Here is a 15,486-nt window from a genome sequence, read left to right on the forward strand (position 1 = left end):
GCTCCAAAATAATCATTAATACACAAGGTACCAGCTATAGACTTCTGGCTCTTCCTTCCCTTTTGAGTTAAAGTCACCCTTCGTGAAAACCGAGGCCTGCAACTGCATTCAGTAGAGAGAAGATAAGCCAGGACTTGGGAGGAATAAAGAAGGGATGTGGATCACTTGTAATCAGGGAAATGCAAATCAAAACTACCATGAGATACCATCTTACACCAGTGAGAATGGCACATATTAAAAAAACTAGCAACAACAAATGTTGGCGAGGGTGTGGAGAAAAAGGAACTCTTCTGCACTGTTGGTGGGAGTGCAAACTGGTCCAACCACTGTGGAAAGCTGTGTGGAGATTTCTGGACCTACTAAACATAGAGCTTCCATATGATCCAGCAATTCCACTCCTAGGTATTTACCCAAAGGACACAGAAACATCAATTCCAAAGAACACTTGCACCCCTATGTTTATAGCAGCACTGTTTACAATAGCTAAGCTTTGGAAACAACCCAAATGCCCAAAAATAGATGACTGGATCAAGAAGATGTGGTACATGTACACCATGGAATATTACTCAGCATTCAAAAAAGATAAACACATGCAATTTGCAGCAACATGGATGGCGCTGGAAGGGATCATGCTCAGCGAAATAAGCCAGAAAGAAAAAGAAAAATACCAGATGGTCTCACTCATAGCAGGAATCTAGAAAACTTAAATAAGGGACCAGGAAAATGAATAACTATAAGAAAGTGAAAATCAAAATCAACAAAAAACTATGAACCAGAGACACTTTTTGGGGGGTGGAGGGGCGGGAGGGGAGGGATTGGGGTCAGAATGGAGGGTTTGCAATTGTATGGGGGAATATAAAAATAAAATTTATTATTTAAAAAAAAATAAAGAAGGGATGTGGAGAGAAACCAGGAGAAGCGACCTTTAAGGAAGAATCGGTATGCTTATGTCAAGGAAGAGGAACAAAGGAAGAACAGACGTCCCAGGTTGGCAGCAAGAAAGGAGAGATGGAATGAGAAAGTATAAAGAAAGAGGAAGCAGATGGCAGCATGAAATGGGGATTCAGACAATCATCACAGGATGGAAAACAAGCAAAGTAAAAGGAGTAAATGATAGTACAAGACAGAGGTTCAGATGAGGCCCCAGGGGCTCCACTTGATCTGAAAAAATCCCATTATCATAATCCCTCTGGAACCCCAGGTCATGCTCACTGACTGTTGGACTTTTTGGTGAACATTGGAACAACCTATTCCATTTTAAATGTAAATTAGCAAGAGGGTTGTTGATATGCAGGAAATGAATCACACCTTAAAGAAGACCATGGCAAAACCATGCTAAGAAACCCATTTTTGTTGGGAGCAGGTAATGTCCATCACCCTCCTTTAGACGAGAGTGGCTCCTAGAAGTGGGTTGCTATTTTTGGAAGACAGTCCCAAGCCCCAATTTTGAATGCTACACCAGACATTGAACAAGACCGTAGGATACAAAGTACATAAAACATCCAGGAAATATTGGCTATAACTTGTAACTTTGCCCTCTATAGGGTCTCTGAGCCTCTAGATGAACCATTGCATCCTTTCAGATCTGGTGATCAGGTCACACTGAAGACCTGGCAGAGTGGAGATGCACAAGCTCAACTTTCGGAAAAATGGTCTGGTCCTTATGATGTTTTGCTGGTCACTCACATTTCTTTGAAACTTGCAAACATAAAATCCTAGGTCACCTGGGATGTTTGTTTAAGAAAAAGACAAAAGCTGAAATATTCTTTTCTCTTTCAGTTTCTGTTTCAGGATACCGCAGGACCGATTTCCTAGTGAACACGGGAAACCCCAGGATGTTGGATAAGGCTATAATATGTCTTCCTTGATTACCGCTCTAACTAAATTTTTTTCCTTCCCAATCTAAAGTATATAGGATGGCATCTGAAACCGTGTGGTTTCTGCCAACACTCCTCAGTTAGGGGAATTTGATTTTGACTCCATGGAAAGAACTTGGTTTTGATTTTAACTTTTAAATTGTTTGCAATTTTGATGTTTGCAAGGTTTTTGTATAGGGGCCTATGTTTTGATTTCTCCCTTTGTCTCTTTGTAGATTTTTTTTTTTTCAGGTACATATGTGGTTACAGTGAACAAACAGCCTGGCCACTTCAATGTGAGTGGAACTGACTTTCCATGAGGCAGTGGTGAAAAGAGTTTATTTTTGTAAGGAAGCAAAGAATAAGCTTTGTATCCTTGCAAATATGAGTAAAATTGCAATTGTAAAAGATATTACGTGTAGGTCAAATTAAAAAAAAAGTGAGTTCCTATGGCTGCATGTTGTATGTCTATCTTACCCTTGTGTCTACTTTTTCTGGCCTCTACAAGATATTAATAAAAAATTGGTATAGATAGTGCCTAGAGAAATTCTGAGCTCATAGATATAATGGGAATTGGTTCAGGTGCTTCCAAAAAAACATGGTCTGAGATAATCTTTGGTTAATGGAAACTAATTTGGAACTTAGAGGTTTGGGTTGAAACATATATAACTTTGAAGTTGTGCTTCTGAGTGTAATGTTCTTTGTTTTTCATTTTTTTTCTCCATTTACCTGTGCCATTTGTGTTGGGTACATGCTACAGAGAAGCAGCAGCCTGAGGTGAACTTGCTTAAGTCTTTAAACATTGGATAAAATAGGAATTGGAAAGTTAATTTTTTTTTCTTTTTTGAAAGTTAAGGATTCCAATTATGGAATAGAAATAATAAAGTTTGGCTGTCAGCATAGTGCAGGCTGAGACTAGTTAGAGCGTTGGTATTTTAAATTGTCAGTGCTGGGTAATCAAATTATGTTTTCTCTAGTACTTATAACAAAACTTCCCAGAAAACTAAATTTGGGGGAAAAAATGGCATTTTCCATTTGATCAGAGGAAATGCTATGGTATGTGATAGAGCTCCTGAGATACCCCATAAAATTTTTCCCTTTCCTCATGGCACAGACATGAACAAATTGACCTATTGGTCAATCTGGTAAATTGGTTTTGGAGTCCTAAAGATTTTATGTCAAACTTCCTAGGTGGTTTGTTCTGATATAATATTGCTTATCAATTCTGGCTGCTACAATTTTCAACAGATTTCCTTGTCAATTATATTATTACCAAATCTTTAATTTTAGTTTTTGCAAAGTTGGCATTTGCCAAAAATTATTTTGGGAGAAATTTTCAGAAGGAAGACTTCGTACTACTCTGCTTGTGAATATGTGGCTGTTCAGTGGCTGAGTCACATTTCAGGGTGACAGTTTGGATTCCACATGACACCAAAGTTTTATTTTCCCAAAGCCTTGGGTAATTTTTACCTTTCTCTCATACACTAGAAATAGAGGTGGATTTGAACTTTGGGTCTGTTTCCACTAGCTCTATAGTCTTAAATAAATTACATTACTTTTTGATCTTAAACTCTCTGTCTGCAAATCAAGGTCCACGAGCACCAGCCCTGCTTACCTGACCAAATTCTTGTGAATAGGATTCCTGCATGGTAATGTATCATACAGACTGGGGAGATTAATGGCATGCTCATAAACAGCTTCTGTTAATCTGTTGCAGCCCCTGGGCCACTCTGACATGATGTTGCTTCCCCTCCGGATTCTCCAAAGGCAACACTTGAGTCTACTTTGCCAATAACAGATTTGTTTTCACTATTAGGAATGAATCTGTCTTGAAGTCGGAACAGAAATGGCAATTGAGCATGCTTTCAAGAGAATTTCAAAGATTCCATTTTTCTGGGGAAAGTAGAGACAGAAGCCAATGGAACAGCAATTAAATCCATAGTTTTAAAAACAAATGCTACTAAGGCACAGATGCTATCATGCAATAGTTGGAATTTCTCCTGCTTTCTCAGGCTAGTAGAGCACGGCAGCCCTCTGAAACCTCATGCCGGCTGTCAACATCTGTTCCAGAGGTTGCCACTCCCATGCATTGCTGGCAAATTCTTCTCTCCAACCCAAATCTGTTGTACTTACTTCCTAGCTGAACTCAGGAGATAATGAATGGTACTGCTTCAAGTGGTCATCAAATGGGTATAGCTCTGTGTAGTAGCTTCCCAACGTGGGACTCACTGATCGCACAACAGGGCCCGTTAGCCAAGCAGTCTGTGTTCAACAGACGACCTGCCTGCCCCTCTAATACCAGGTGATTTGACATGCCCTTTAAGAGGCAAGAAGAAATTGTGACCTGTCTAATCAGCACCTAATTTAAACATGCCACTTAGATCCCTGTGCCTTTTATCCAGAAAGAAACAGAACAGGAGCATCCTACGGGGGCTAAATCACCCCTCCTTAACCGGCCATGGAAGCACAACATCTAATTTTATGACAGATACACGTGTTTTGAGCAAGAGATTTCCTGGGGCTTAAAAACCCCAGGAAGACTGTTTGGTGGTTTCTCAAAAAGTTAAAAACAGAATTACCATGTGACCCAGAAATTAACTCCAGTTCCAGGGGTATACCTTCCAAATTGAAAACAAGTATTTAAACAAATTCTAGCGCACAAATGTTCAAAAACACAATAGCTGAAAGGTGAACACAACCTGAATTTCTATCAAATCATGAATGAATATACAAATTACAGTACACCCACACGATGGTATATTAATCAGCCAAAAAAAAAAAAAAAGAATGAAGCTACACTGTGGTTACAGGTTACACTGTGGATGGACCTTAAAATTCAGCATGCTAAGGCAAAGAAGGAAGACATAAAAGGTCACATATAGTATGCTTTCATTTACATGAAATATCCAGAATAAACAAATCCATTTTAAAAAACAATAGTAGATGCCAAAGAAGAAGAGGGATTGGGGAGTAACAGCTTAATTGGGAAGAGGTTTGATTTTGGACTGATAAAAATGTTATGGAACTAGATAGATTTGGTGGTTGCAACATTATGAAGGTACCAAATGTCACTGAATTATTCACTTTGGAGTGGTTAATTTTATATTACGTGAATTTCATCTCAATTTAAAAAGTTTTGCTAAAACTTCCTCTGAAATTCATGAAAATTAGAGTTGGAATGCTGAAAGGGCAGACACAAGTAAGTGGTAAAGCATGAAAAGTGAAATGTTCATTGTAGAATCCAGGCAGTGGGTACACGAATGTTTACTAAACATTCAATGATCTATGGATTTGGAATCTTTCCCAATGATACGTCAGGAAAATAATAAAACCTGGTATTTATCATCTCTTCAAGCATTTGGATAGGAGGTTCTAATGTGGATTTTCTGGTTCTGGTTCTGGTTCTGTCCAGGATACATTTGGGAAATGGTCAGAATCAGTCAGCTGGGTTCTGTCCACTGCACACACTCCTCACCCAGCCCTCAGGTCCCCTCCTCGCTCATCTACAGATAATGTCATCTTTCATAGCAATTACTTCCACTTCCAACAGCTTCTACAGCCAGACCCTGGACCCTTGTCTCCAGTCCTGAGAGTACTCAAAGTAGCTTACAGATGCAAAACCATCCATAATAATGAGCAAAACCAGATGCAAGACAGTAAATGTGTTTTAAACAGGTACATAGCAAGTAGAAAAACTGATGGACAGAGTGAATTTACATTCAAGGGGAAGATACTGTCCTTGGAGGTAATTGATTGGAAGAGCTCAGGACGGGGCTGGGACTCTTGTACTGGTAATATTTTGTTTCTTGACCTAGTGTTGATTATACAAGTACATTCATTTTGTGAAAGTCCATCGTAGTGGTGGGAGCTTTCTTCTGAAAGTTCCAACTTGGCATCTCAAGGTGGATGAGAAACTGCCAATAGGAAGACATGCTGAGAAGAAATAGACATTGCAGAGAGGATCAGAAGGGCCAAAGAACCAGATTTTATGGTGTTGGGCATCTCAACTTTCTTGGTTAGCTCAGAAGGACAATTTTTATAGTGAGAGCAAAAAGCACAGAAATGTCTAAGAAGTGAAGGGGACAAGGGGTGCTTCCCTGGATGACAGTAGCGTTGGAAAGCGGTTCGTTGTCAAAGGCAGAATCAGGCAAAGAGAAGGCAGTTTGAGGTTTAGGAAGGAAGGAACGAAGCATGTCTGCAGACTGAAGAGAAGCCTAGGATAAAAGATGTTAAAGATACAAAAGAGAAAACGGGAATAACTGATGGCTCAAGATGCTGGACTCAGGAAGTCGAGAGGCTGTGGGTAGGAGGGAGAGGTCTGCCAGGGGAGAGCAGGCTGACTCACAGAGCTAGCATAACCTCTGCAGTAAGCTGAAGAGTGACCCCCTGGTACCTGTGACTGGGACCTTGTTTAGAAATGAGATCTTTGCAGACTGAATTAAGGATTGCTAGATGAGACACTGACTTAAGGTGGGCCCTACTGATGAGAAAATATATTATTGAGCAAATGAATAAAGATTCCAGCAGAACTTGCAGCCCAGGTGCAATGAACACTCCAATGCAGGCATAATTAACAAGTTTGCTTACTTACAGCTCCTTCCCTCTCAAGATCCCTGGCCATGGCCTCAGCACTCTTATCTACAAGGTGGGGCAGCCAACTAGCTCGTCTGTCTCTCTAAGGCCATCCCCGAATGCCTGCACCTTTCCCCCCTTGCCTGGCCCCCTTTGTCTGGGGACTTTGCCACAAATGGATATATCTGCTGAAAAATGATGGATCAATGTAACAGATATGGGGACAGTTGTGTATAAAAGGAACCCCTGGTCTTTAAACTGGTGCTCCCAGGTCTGGGGCCTCATGCGTGAGTAATAAATCTTCTCCTGACCTCACCATCCCTGAAGTACCGCTTGTTCTTCCTCTGCCTGGGTAAAAGGCTAGAATTTATTCCTACAACACTACATCCAATAATCGGTGCGTGTATAAGAAAGTGAGGGAGATTTGAGACACACGGGCACAGAGCAGACACACAGCCAGAAACACCCTAGAGAGATGAGGAGAGCGAAACTGTTCAGCCCCAAGGCCTAGAAGGTCTAGAACTCCCAGATACTGGAAGAGGCAAGGAAAAATTCATCCCTCTCCCCTTCAGAAGAAGAAAGGCCTGCCAAACATCTTCATTTCAGGATTTCTCACCTCCAGAAAACTGTGAGAGAATTCTTATTGTTTTAAGTAACCCAATGAGTGGTGTTTTTGCTATGGCAACCCAAGGACATTAATATTAGCTCCAAACTCCAGGTTAAAGTTGATGGTCTCACTCATAGCAGGAATTTAGAAAACCTAAGTAAGAGACCAGGAAAAAGACTAATCAATGCAAAGTAATAATCAAAATCAACAAGCAACTATAAACCAGAGACACACTGGGGGGGGGGGATTAGGGAGGGGCAGGGAGAGGAAGAACTAGAGTCAAAATGGGGGGTGGGGTGCAATTGTATGGGGAATATAACCAGAAGGAAAATGCATACATTGTGCAAAGATGAAAAGTGATGTAAGAATTATATAAAATAAAATATTAAAAAAAAAAAGTTGACCCAGAAGAGTGAGCAAACCCAGAGTGCACTGACATACTTCAGTGTGATGTCCTCACCCATTGTTCAGTCGTCCCGGGACAACCTGGCTGTGCCAGATTCAGCCTTGACCATGGCCTCCAGATCCCATGTACACCTCCACTCTGTCTTCTACTTTCTATTACCCTAGTTGGCATTTCTCATTGTGCCCCAAACTCTCCCAGTTGCTTTAGTTTGAAAGCATTAAAGCTATGAAGAAAAGGCATGTTACATATATACATTATATATTTTTTCTTCTTTTATTTTTCTCTTGCTGCCTGATTTTAATTCAAACAAATGCTTCATTTCTTTCAGATGTCTACGCAATCACTTATTTTCATGGTTGGTCTAACTTACTACTGATTCCTACCACTTAAGTTCAACATTCTCAATTTCTCACAACTTAATGTGCCACCAATTACAGCATAATGAGACACTGAGAATGATTTATTCTAATCATTTTAGCTCTCTAGCTGGGATTCGAAAGAGGAAGATATTAATGCTATATAGTCAATTCATTGAGAAATTCCCAATCTATAATCATGTAGGTCCATCCAGATTCCAAAGGGGACACACACACCCACAAACATATATATACACACAAATATGTATAGTAGAAGAATACACTCATACACTCCATATATATTTACAACAATTACTTTGCAAGGTGCTAGAAATATGTGTATGGATGAGAAGAAAGTGATCTTCAGAGCTCATTGTCTCATGTATAGTTGAGAAAAAGACATTTAATTGAGCCCACAAGTACAATAGGATATGCATTGGCTCGTGGTATAAGTGGTACCATTTAGGAGTCTTGAGAAGGGAGTGTTTCTGGAGATGGGCAGAGCTTGTGCTTGAGAGTCTCCATTTGCCCTTCTAAATTCCCCTGCCACCCTGTCCCACCTGCTCTGTGTTCTGGGAGGTGACCTCAGCGAACTGCATTCCCCAGACACTCAGACCCTGGTTTCCAGATGGATTCAGTGGACAGGAGGGAAGACAATGGAGGGAAGGGAGCTCCCTCTCTGTCATGCTACAGTTTGGCAAGAACTGCACTGTTCTCAGAGAGGCCATGGCTTCTGTCCGGAGGCCTCTCTTATAAGTCTCATCATGTTTCAAGAACTATTTCCTCTTTCCTGCTTTCAACAGTTGCTAGTCGTGAGCTGTTTCATCATTTTATCTTGGTTTTCTTTTCCTTTGCCCACAAATTTATAAATAGTCCCATCATGCAACTGACATTAACCATTCATTGAAGTATGCCACCTCCATCCTGCCAAGACCCTGCTGAACACTGGGTCAAGATCCCTTTAGAAAGGGAACGAGGTTTAGAAAGGGAGTGAGCTGTGAACTATGCCCTGAAGAATAAGTTTTCACTCAGTGAATATCATGGATCAGGTTCTCTGGGCTGAACTAAGAACATTGTCAAGGCTGGAGGTCTGGGAGTATGCCACACATTTGAAAACTAGTAAGAAATACTTATGTCCTTGTAACAAGGCCCTCGGGATTGGTGGGAAAGGAAATTGGAACATTGAAAGGTCTTGGGTACCATGCTATAGCTTTTGGGTTTTATCCTGTTACTGATGAGAAATTCAAAAGACACAGACAACATTCCAAAGTCTTGAATCTCTAGATATTTGAGTCTTTGTATGAAACCTGTGCTTCAGAAATGAGAGGCCAGTATAGAGTTCTGCTCTGAATTTATACTTTATTGGTTTTGTACTCTTCCCTGCTTGGTGGTTAATAAAATTCTCCTGACTGTGAGTTGAGGAAAGCTGTTGACTTTTTAAAACATCAAATCACTTCAAAAGCTTTTATTTCTCAGTTCCAATTTATTGGGCCTTCTACTTATGTATTATGGAAAAAGGGAATATTCCTCTTGAGAAATGTCAGTTTCATTCAATTATAGAAAACTTTGCTGAACCTGACAGACTTTCATAGATCCTTATAAAAGGCAACGCTTGATCAGAGCTAAAATTTTTGGCTCAAGTCACAGGGTAGAGGAAGAGGGCAGCCAAACGAACATCTGGGGAAGGGTAGCAGAGGACTTGTGTATGCAGGGGAGAAGCAGTAAGCATTAAGAAGAGTGAAAAGTTGAGAGCAGTATTACCCAATAGAAATACAACATAAATCACAACTGCAAGCCACATAAGCAATTTTAAATGTTGCAGGAGTCACATTAAAAAATGCAAAAAGTGTTGAAAACAATCCCAGTTTCATTGAAGGATGAATGAACAAATAAAATGTGGTTGATACATGTAATGGAATATTATTCAGCCTTAAAAAAGATGGAAATTATGGCACAAACTATAACAGAAATGGATCTTAAAGTCAGTATGCCAAGTGAAATCAGCCAGTCAGAAATGGACAAATACTCTTTGATTCCATTTACATGAATGATCTTGAGTAGTCAAATTCATAGAGATAGATAGAAGGGTAGTTGTCCAGGGATCATGGGGAAGGGCAAAATGAGGCATTGCTTAATGGGTATAGAGAGTCAGTTTTGCAAGGCAAAGAGTACAAGAGATAGATTGCACACCAATGAGAATACTCAGCTCTATTGAACTGTACACTCAATTTTTAACAGTAAATTTTACCATAATTTTTAAAAGTAAAAAATTTAGACTATATTTTGTTTAACCATATATCAAAAACATTATCATTTCAATATATTATCAATACAGATCTATTGAAATAACCTACTTTCTTCCATACCAATATGTGAGATCTGGAGTACATTTTACACTCATGGCACTCTCACTTTGGAACAGGTGCATTTCAAGTGCTCAGTAGCCCCATGGGGTTAATGGCTACCATATTGGACTGCTCAGGTCCAGAATACTAAACAATAGTGGGTGTTGAATTGAGATTCTTGTCTTTTTCTTATAAGGGCACCAATGACTTCCCCAGGGTGATATTTTTCAAAGTCTTCTTTATTTAGGAACTTGTCTTTGAGACAGTGTCAGACACGAGCTGAGACCAAGTGTTTTGTGTAACATCATGGGAGGGTGATTTAGAAGTCATTCAAAAGTTCTAAGTATAAAGAGAACAGAAGAGGCAACTGAGCCTACCTCCACTGTCTCAAGCAAACCCTTTATTACTACTGCTCTGTTCTTTGATCCAGGGCTAAGCTGTTGATGCATCAGGGAGGTATGGTCATAGGTAATAGACTTCAGAGTCAAACTCACTAGGTCTGTGACTTTAGACAAGTTGCATAATATCTCAGAGCCTGAATATCTTCATTGCTGAAATAGAGATAAAGATAATGGCCATCAGGCCTCTCTGGAAGCCTAGGCGTTAAATCTCAGAGCTACCACAGATATGGCCTGAGTTTGATCCCTGGCCAAGAAGCTAACTCACATGGCGCAGCAGACCTCTCCTGTCTCACCCACTGCTCGCCTCAGCAGTGTGTTTCAGTAAATTCACCTGTTCTGTTCTCCACTCTGTCTCTGGTAAATCCTCTCACCTACCCTCCAACACCTCAGGCCTACACACCAGTTCTTCCATGCAAACAATAAATAAATATTTTTTAAAAGATGGTGGCCATCTTAGAATACTATTGTGAGAATTAAATCAAAATCCATGCACCAAACTTCAGTAATAAGTAACTGGTGCATATATATTGTTAGTCATTATAGTTATAGAAATCATGATTGTCATTATTATTGTTATTACTAATACATTTTAGCTGTACTGTAGTGTTTTCATATTGTTTTAGACTGCCAATCGCTCCCTCTACCAGTGTTAAATGAGTTGATTTTGCAGTGATTAAGAACATAGACTGTGGAAATGCATACAATGTGAAAAAATGAAAAATGATGTAAAATTATATAAAATTAAAAAAATAAACAAAATTAAAATATATATATGATTTAAGCTTCTCTTTCAGCTAATTAGATATTGTTCTGCAAATTGGGCTGTTATCTATAAAAGATAAACAGCAATTTATTTCCCCTGCCCTCTCCTTAAAATTAAACTGAACTGTAAAACAAAACAAAATAAAGAACACAGACTGTGGAGTGGGATGACTTGGGCTTAACGTGTGGTCCTCACCCATTTTAGATTTCCCCCCATGCCTCTTCCTTCTACCCCTTGGCCTCCATATACAAGACTCTATGTATCCTCCAACATAACCTCCTTGTCTCTCAAATTTTAAACCTATAAAATAACAACAGGAAATATTCTAAAGGATTGTTGAGAGAATCAAATGTCAAATGTAGATGGAACTTTTAAAACATGTCCTAGCACATGACAAACCTTAAGGGACGCCCTTACTACTGTTTTCCTTAAATACTTGTGTAAAATTTAAAAGTCCCTTATTCTGCTCTTAATGAGCAAAAGTTTCATTCTCTCTGGCTGATTACCAGCACAGCCTTTCTCCTGGTCTGTCCATTTTCTTAAGCAGGAAAGCTCCTTTCCAACTCAAGCAACAGCCCTATCACCTTCACTTGAATTCAGCCACTTAGCGGCCCATCGGTTTTATGAGGCCTTTGCAGGCTGAAAGAGTCAATACCACTCTTTAAAAACTCACATTTATCAAACCCACTTATGCAGAGTGGAAAAATCTTGCACCCAAGATACTGTCCTTCCCACTTTGTAGGTCAGGGTGGGCAAATGCATGATGAGTTGCTGTGTGATTCCCAGTGGGTATTCTTGGCCTTTGCACAAATAATTAGGGAAAGAACAAAAGAGATTAGCAGCGAAGCAATTTATGGTGTGCTTCACAGGAGGTCAGAACAGCACAGATTAATCTCCAGATTGATGAGATACAAAGGAAAGGGAAATAAAAGAAAATAATAAATTGTTGATGAAATTGTCCTTAGAGGAGGTCGGGATTGAACAAGAAACATTCTACAGCTCTTATTTGATAAGAGTTGGCCTTTAGCCAACTGCCATCATTAAAGCATATACATTTGGGAGAAATACACAGGGCAGAGGAGACCCTAAAACATGTATTTTTTTCCTTCAAATAAGCTTAGCTAGTCCTCACCTTCCCAAGGACACCACACCCATCCATTCTGGCAAATCTCAGCCTTGAGTCCTGCCAACAAATGATTTTATATCTATGCGGGATGTGCCAGGGTCAGGGAAGAAGACAGAGGACAAGGGATCCTCCTGGGATTGAGCTCCAAGGCTTGGAGATGATGCTAGGCTGGCTCCCCCTTTTGTGACCCCCTGCTCATCTTTGTGAAGTGCCCTGGTACAGCATGGGGAGTTTTCTGTCCCCTCCCTTCTTCACCCCTTAGAGTTGGAAAGGGAGGTGGCTGAACTTGGATTCCTCCTGGGAGTCATTGACAAAGCAAGGGAACCAAGAAGTTGCAAGCTTGTCCTGGGGAGAATGCTACTGCCTGGCTTAATGGGACTCCAAAGCAAACTTTAAAAAAGTGACCAGTACCTTTTTATAGTTTCTAATTTAGAGAGTGGGGGAGAAAAAGAATCTAATGTGCATCAGTCTCTAGACAAATTGATATTTATCTAGACTTTACTACTGGTGGTTTTTTGACAATGGAAATATGTTTTAGAGAATAGTTTAGTAATAGGCATGAAAAGCCACAAAAATCTGTGTATTATTTTTAACCTCACTAATATCAATGTTGAGAATTCATTCCCCTGAATGCTTTTATTAAAAGGGAAATTTCTACTTTATGCACAGAAATAGCCATAACAACATTATAATTATGGAAAAACAAGAAGCAATTTAAATAGCCAATAACTGCTAAACAGATTATGAAAAATCTATTAAAGAGATTAATCCATTTACGGCAACCACAATTAACGACCTACATGAAACTTACACTGGAAGATGAGAACCTGCTTATGGAATACCACGGAGGAGAAAGAAGCAGAATAAATGAATCTATTTAGACTGTGGTTAAAATTGTGTCAAAGACCAGGAGAAAACACAGAGGTGCTAAAACAGTGAGATTAGGAGAAAGTCTTCTAAAAATACGCTTCGTGATGTTTTCATAATGCATTGTTACCAGTAATGGCAAAAATAAATAAACAAAGCTCAGGAATAAGATTGCCCCTTTTGCCTCTATTCTTTGATGCTCCCTGGGTTGCTTGAATAAGATCCTTCCCACCTCTATGCCAACACTCCACCAGGTAGTAGATGGGGTCTAGGTATTGTCATGCCGCAAATATTGAACCCTTTGCACTGGGATGATCACTTGAGCCCCTGAGCCACTCATCCAGCCCTGAGCAGCGTCATCTGTTCACCCTGGGTGCCATGTGTGGGAAAGGCTGGAACGCACCACCGCAGCGAGAGGAGGCCCTGGAAAGCCCACCCCCTGGTTCATATGCCACACAAACCCCATAGCAGCCTGGGAACAGGGGCCCTGACCCTGCAGCCTAACAGCATTCAGCCCTTTGCCCCAGCACCCCGGGAATGCTCTCCTCCAGGCCAAGTTCCAGGGGGGTGGCGCCTCCCATCTTTCACCTCCATCACGCACAACTACTCAAAACCTGCTATAAAATAAGCAAATTGTCCCCCCTTTGTTCCATCTTTTCCCCCATCCTCCCCTCTTCCTGGAGAAGGTGAACTTGTCTGCACTTACTGCAAATGCTCAGCATCTAAACAGGCACCATGGCAAGCCCAGTCACCTGGGAACTTCTCAAGACAGAAGGGAGGGATGGAAAGCAAGGCACCATGTCATTAGAAAACCAGAGTACAAGCAAGTTTCTGACCAGGTGTACTCTGGCTCAACATGTAATTTAGCACCAGAAAACAATGACTCTAAGACACTAACCAGCTACCAAGGCCAACCCAACCTGCAGCCACCTGCAGGAATGCTCTAAAGCAAAAAGATCTTTCCTGCTCTGTGCAGCTTCAATCTATCCAGCTTTTACAGTGAATTCCAAAGCTTGATTTAAAACAAACACACACACACAACTTTCCCAAAGTTGAAGATGGCATCTGTGCCCTTAGCCCCGAGAGATGAGCTATTTGCTGCAGGCAGAGAAGATGCAGGAAGTACAGCCCATGCTTGCTCATGCCTGGGCTGTGCACATGAACTCTTTTAACCATGACGACTGAGAGGTTAAGTTGTGCTGGATTTGGTGCTGGTTGCAACAGGCAACTGCAGCTGGGAAGCAGAGAGACAAAAGTCTCCCTTGGCCCTTTGTGGCTGGCAGGGTGTGAGCGCCCTTCCAGAAGAGCAACTCCATGGCACAGAACAGCAATCTACACGTCTACCAAAGAAACTTCGGCAAGAACCCCTCTGGGGGTGTCCTTCAGCTTGCAAAAGCTCTTGGGGGCCGAGATGTCTTTCCACCATGCAGCCCACTCTCAAGAATGAAGAGAGGGTAGAAAAAAAAAGAAAAGAAAAAAGAAATAGTCCCCACCTGCTGCTCACATTTATTACCGGTAGCGGTGGAGAAAATGCAAGCGCATGTGGATACACTCTTGCACCTCCTTTGGAAGAGAAAGGCAGACCCCAAATACACTTGTTAATTATATCATCACCCCCTACCCCTGGCCACGCGGGAAGTCCCAGTCCACACGCTCACCCCCACCTCCCAGTCAAGCCCCCTCCCCAGCATTCCTTTCCCAGCTGCAGAGAAATCATAAAATTCTACTCACATGCAGCAGCTTCAGCCTGCCTTTACCTCTCCCCAGCCTGTGCACCAGCTCCGGTCGCTGCTTCTGTTGCTGCTGCTGTTGCTGCTTTTCCCGTTGCAAGTGAAACAAACCTTCATCGACAGAGATGATTGTCCTCTGGGCTGCTTTGTCTGAGATTCCCCAGATGAACACGGACTCGTTTATGTCATTATCTGAGTTGGAGAGCTCCCCTAACACAGGCAGGGCTCTGGGGCTGTCATCTCCCACTGGCTGGGCTTCTGGTGAAAGAAACAACAGACCTGAAGCTGACAACTGATCGCATCAAAACGCTCCAGGGGGTGGCAACCCAAGACTATGAAGTAACACATTAGCTTGCAATGATACCATGCACAGCCCGTAGATCATCTGTCTCCACTGGCACTGAGAGCCTCACCAAACCGAGGAGACATTATTTATGAATTTACAGCTTCCAGAATG

The 15,486-nt window shown here is 41.2% G+C and overlaps 1 protein-coding gene across 1 annotated transcript in view; it reads right to left on the bottom strand.

Annotated features, from left to right (window-relative positions):
- ANKFN1 (ankyrin repeat and fibronectin type III domain containing 1) overlaps positions 1-15,192 on the bottom strand; it is a gene marked incomplete at its 3' end in the record, with an annotated part of 361,393 nt that extends 346,201 nt beyond the window's left edge. The window contains exon 1 of the mRNA XM_084238232.1: positions 15,031-15,192. The remainder of the gene's footprint in view (positions 1-15,030) is intronic.
- Between the last annotated feature and the right edge of the window lie 294 nt (positions 15,193-15,486).

Source organism: Talpa europaea (assembly GCF_964194135.1).
Source record: "Talpa europaea genome assembly, chromosome: 7".
NCBI classification, from domain to species: Eukaryota; Metazoa; Chordata; class Mammalia; order Eulipotyphla; family Talpidae; genus Talpa; species Talpa europaea.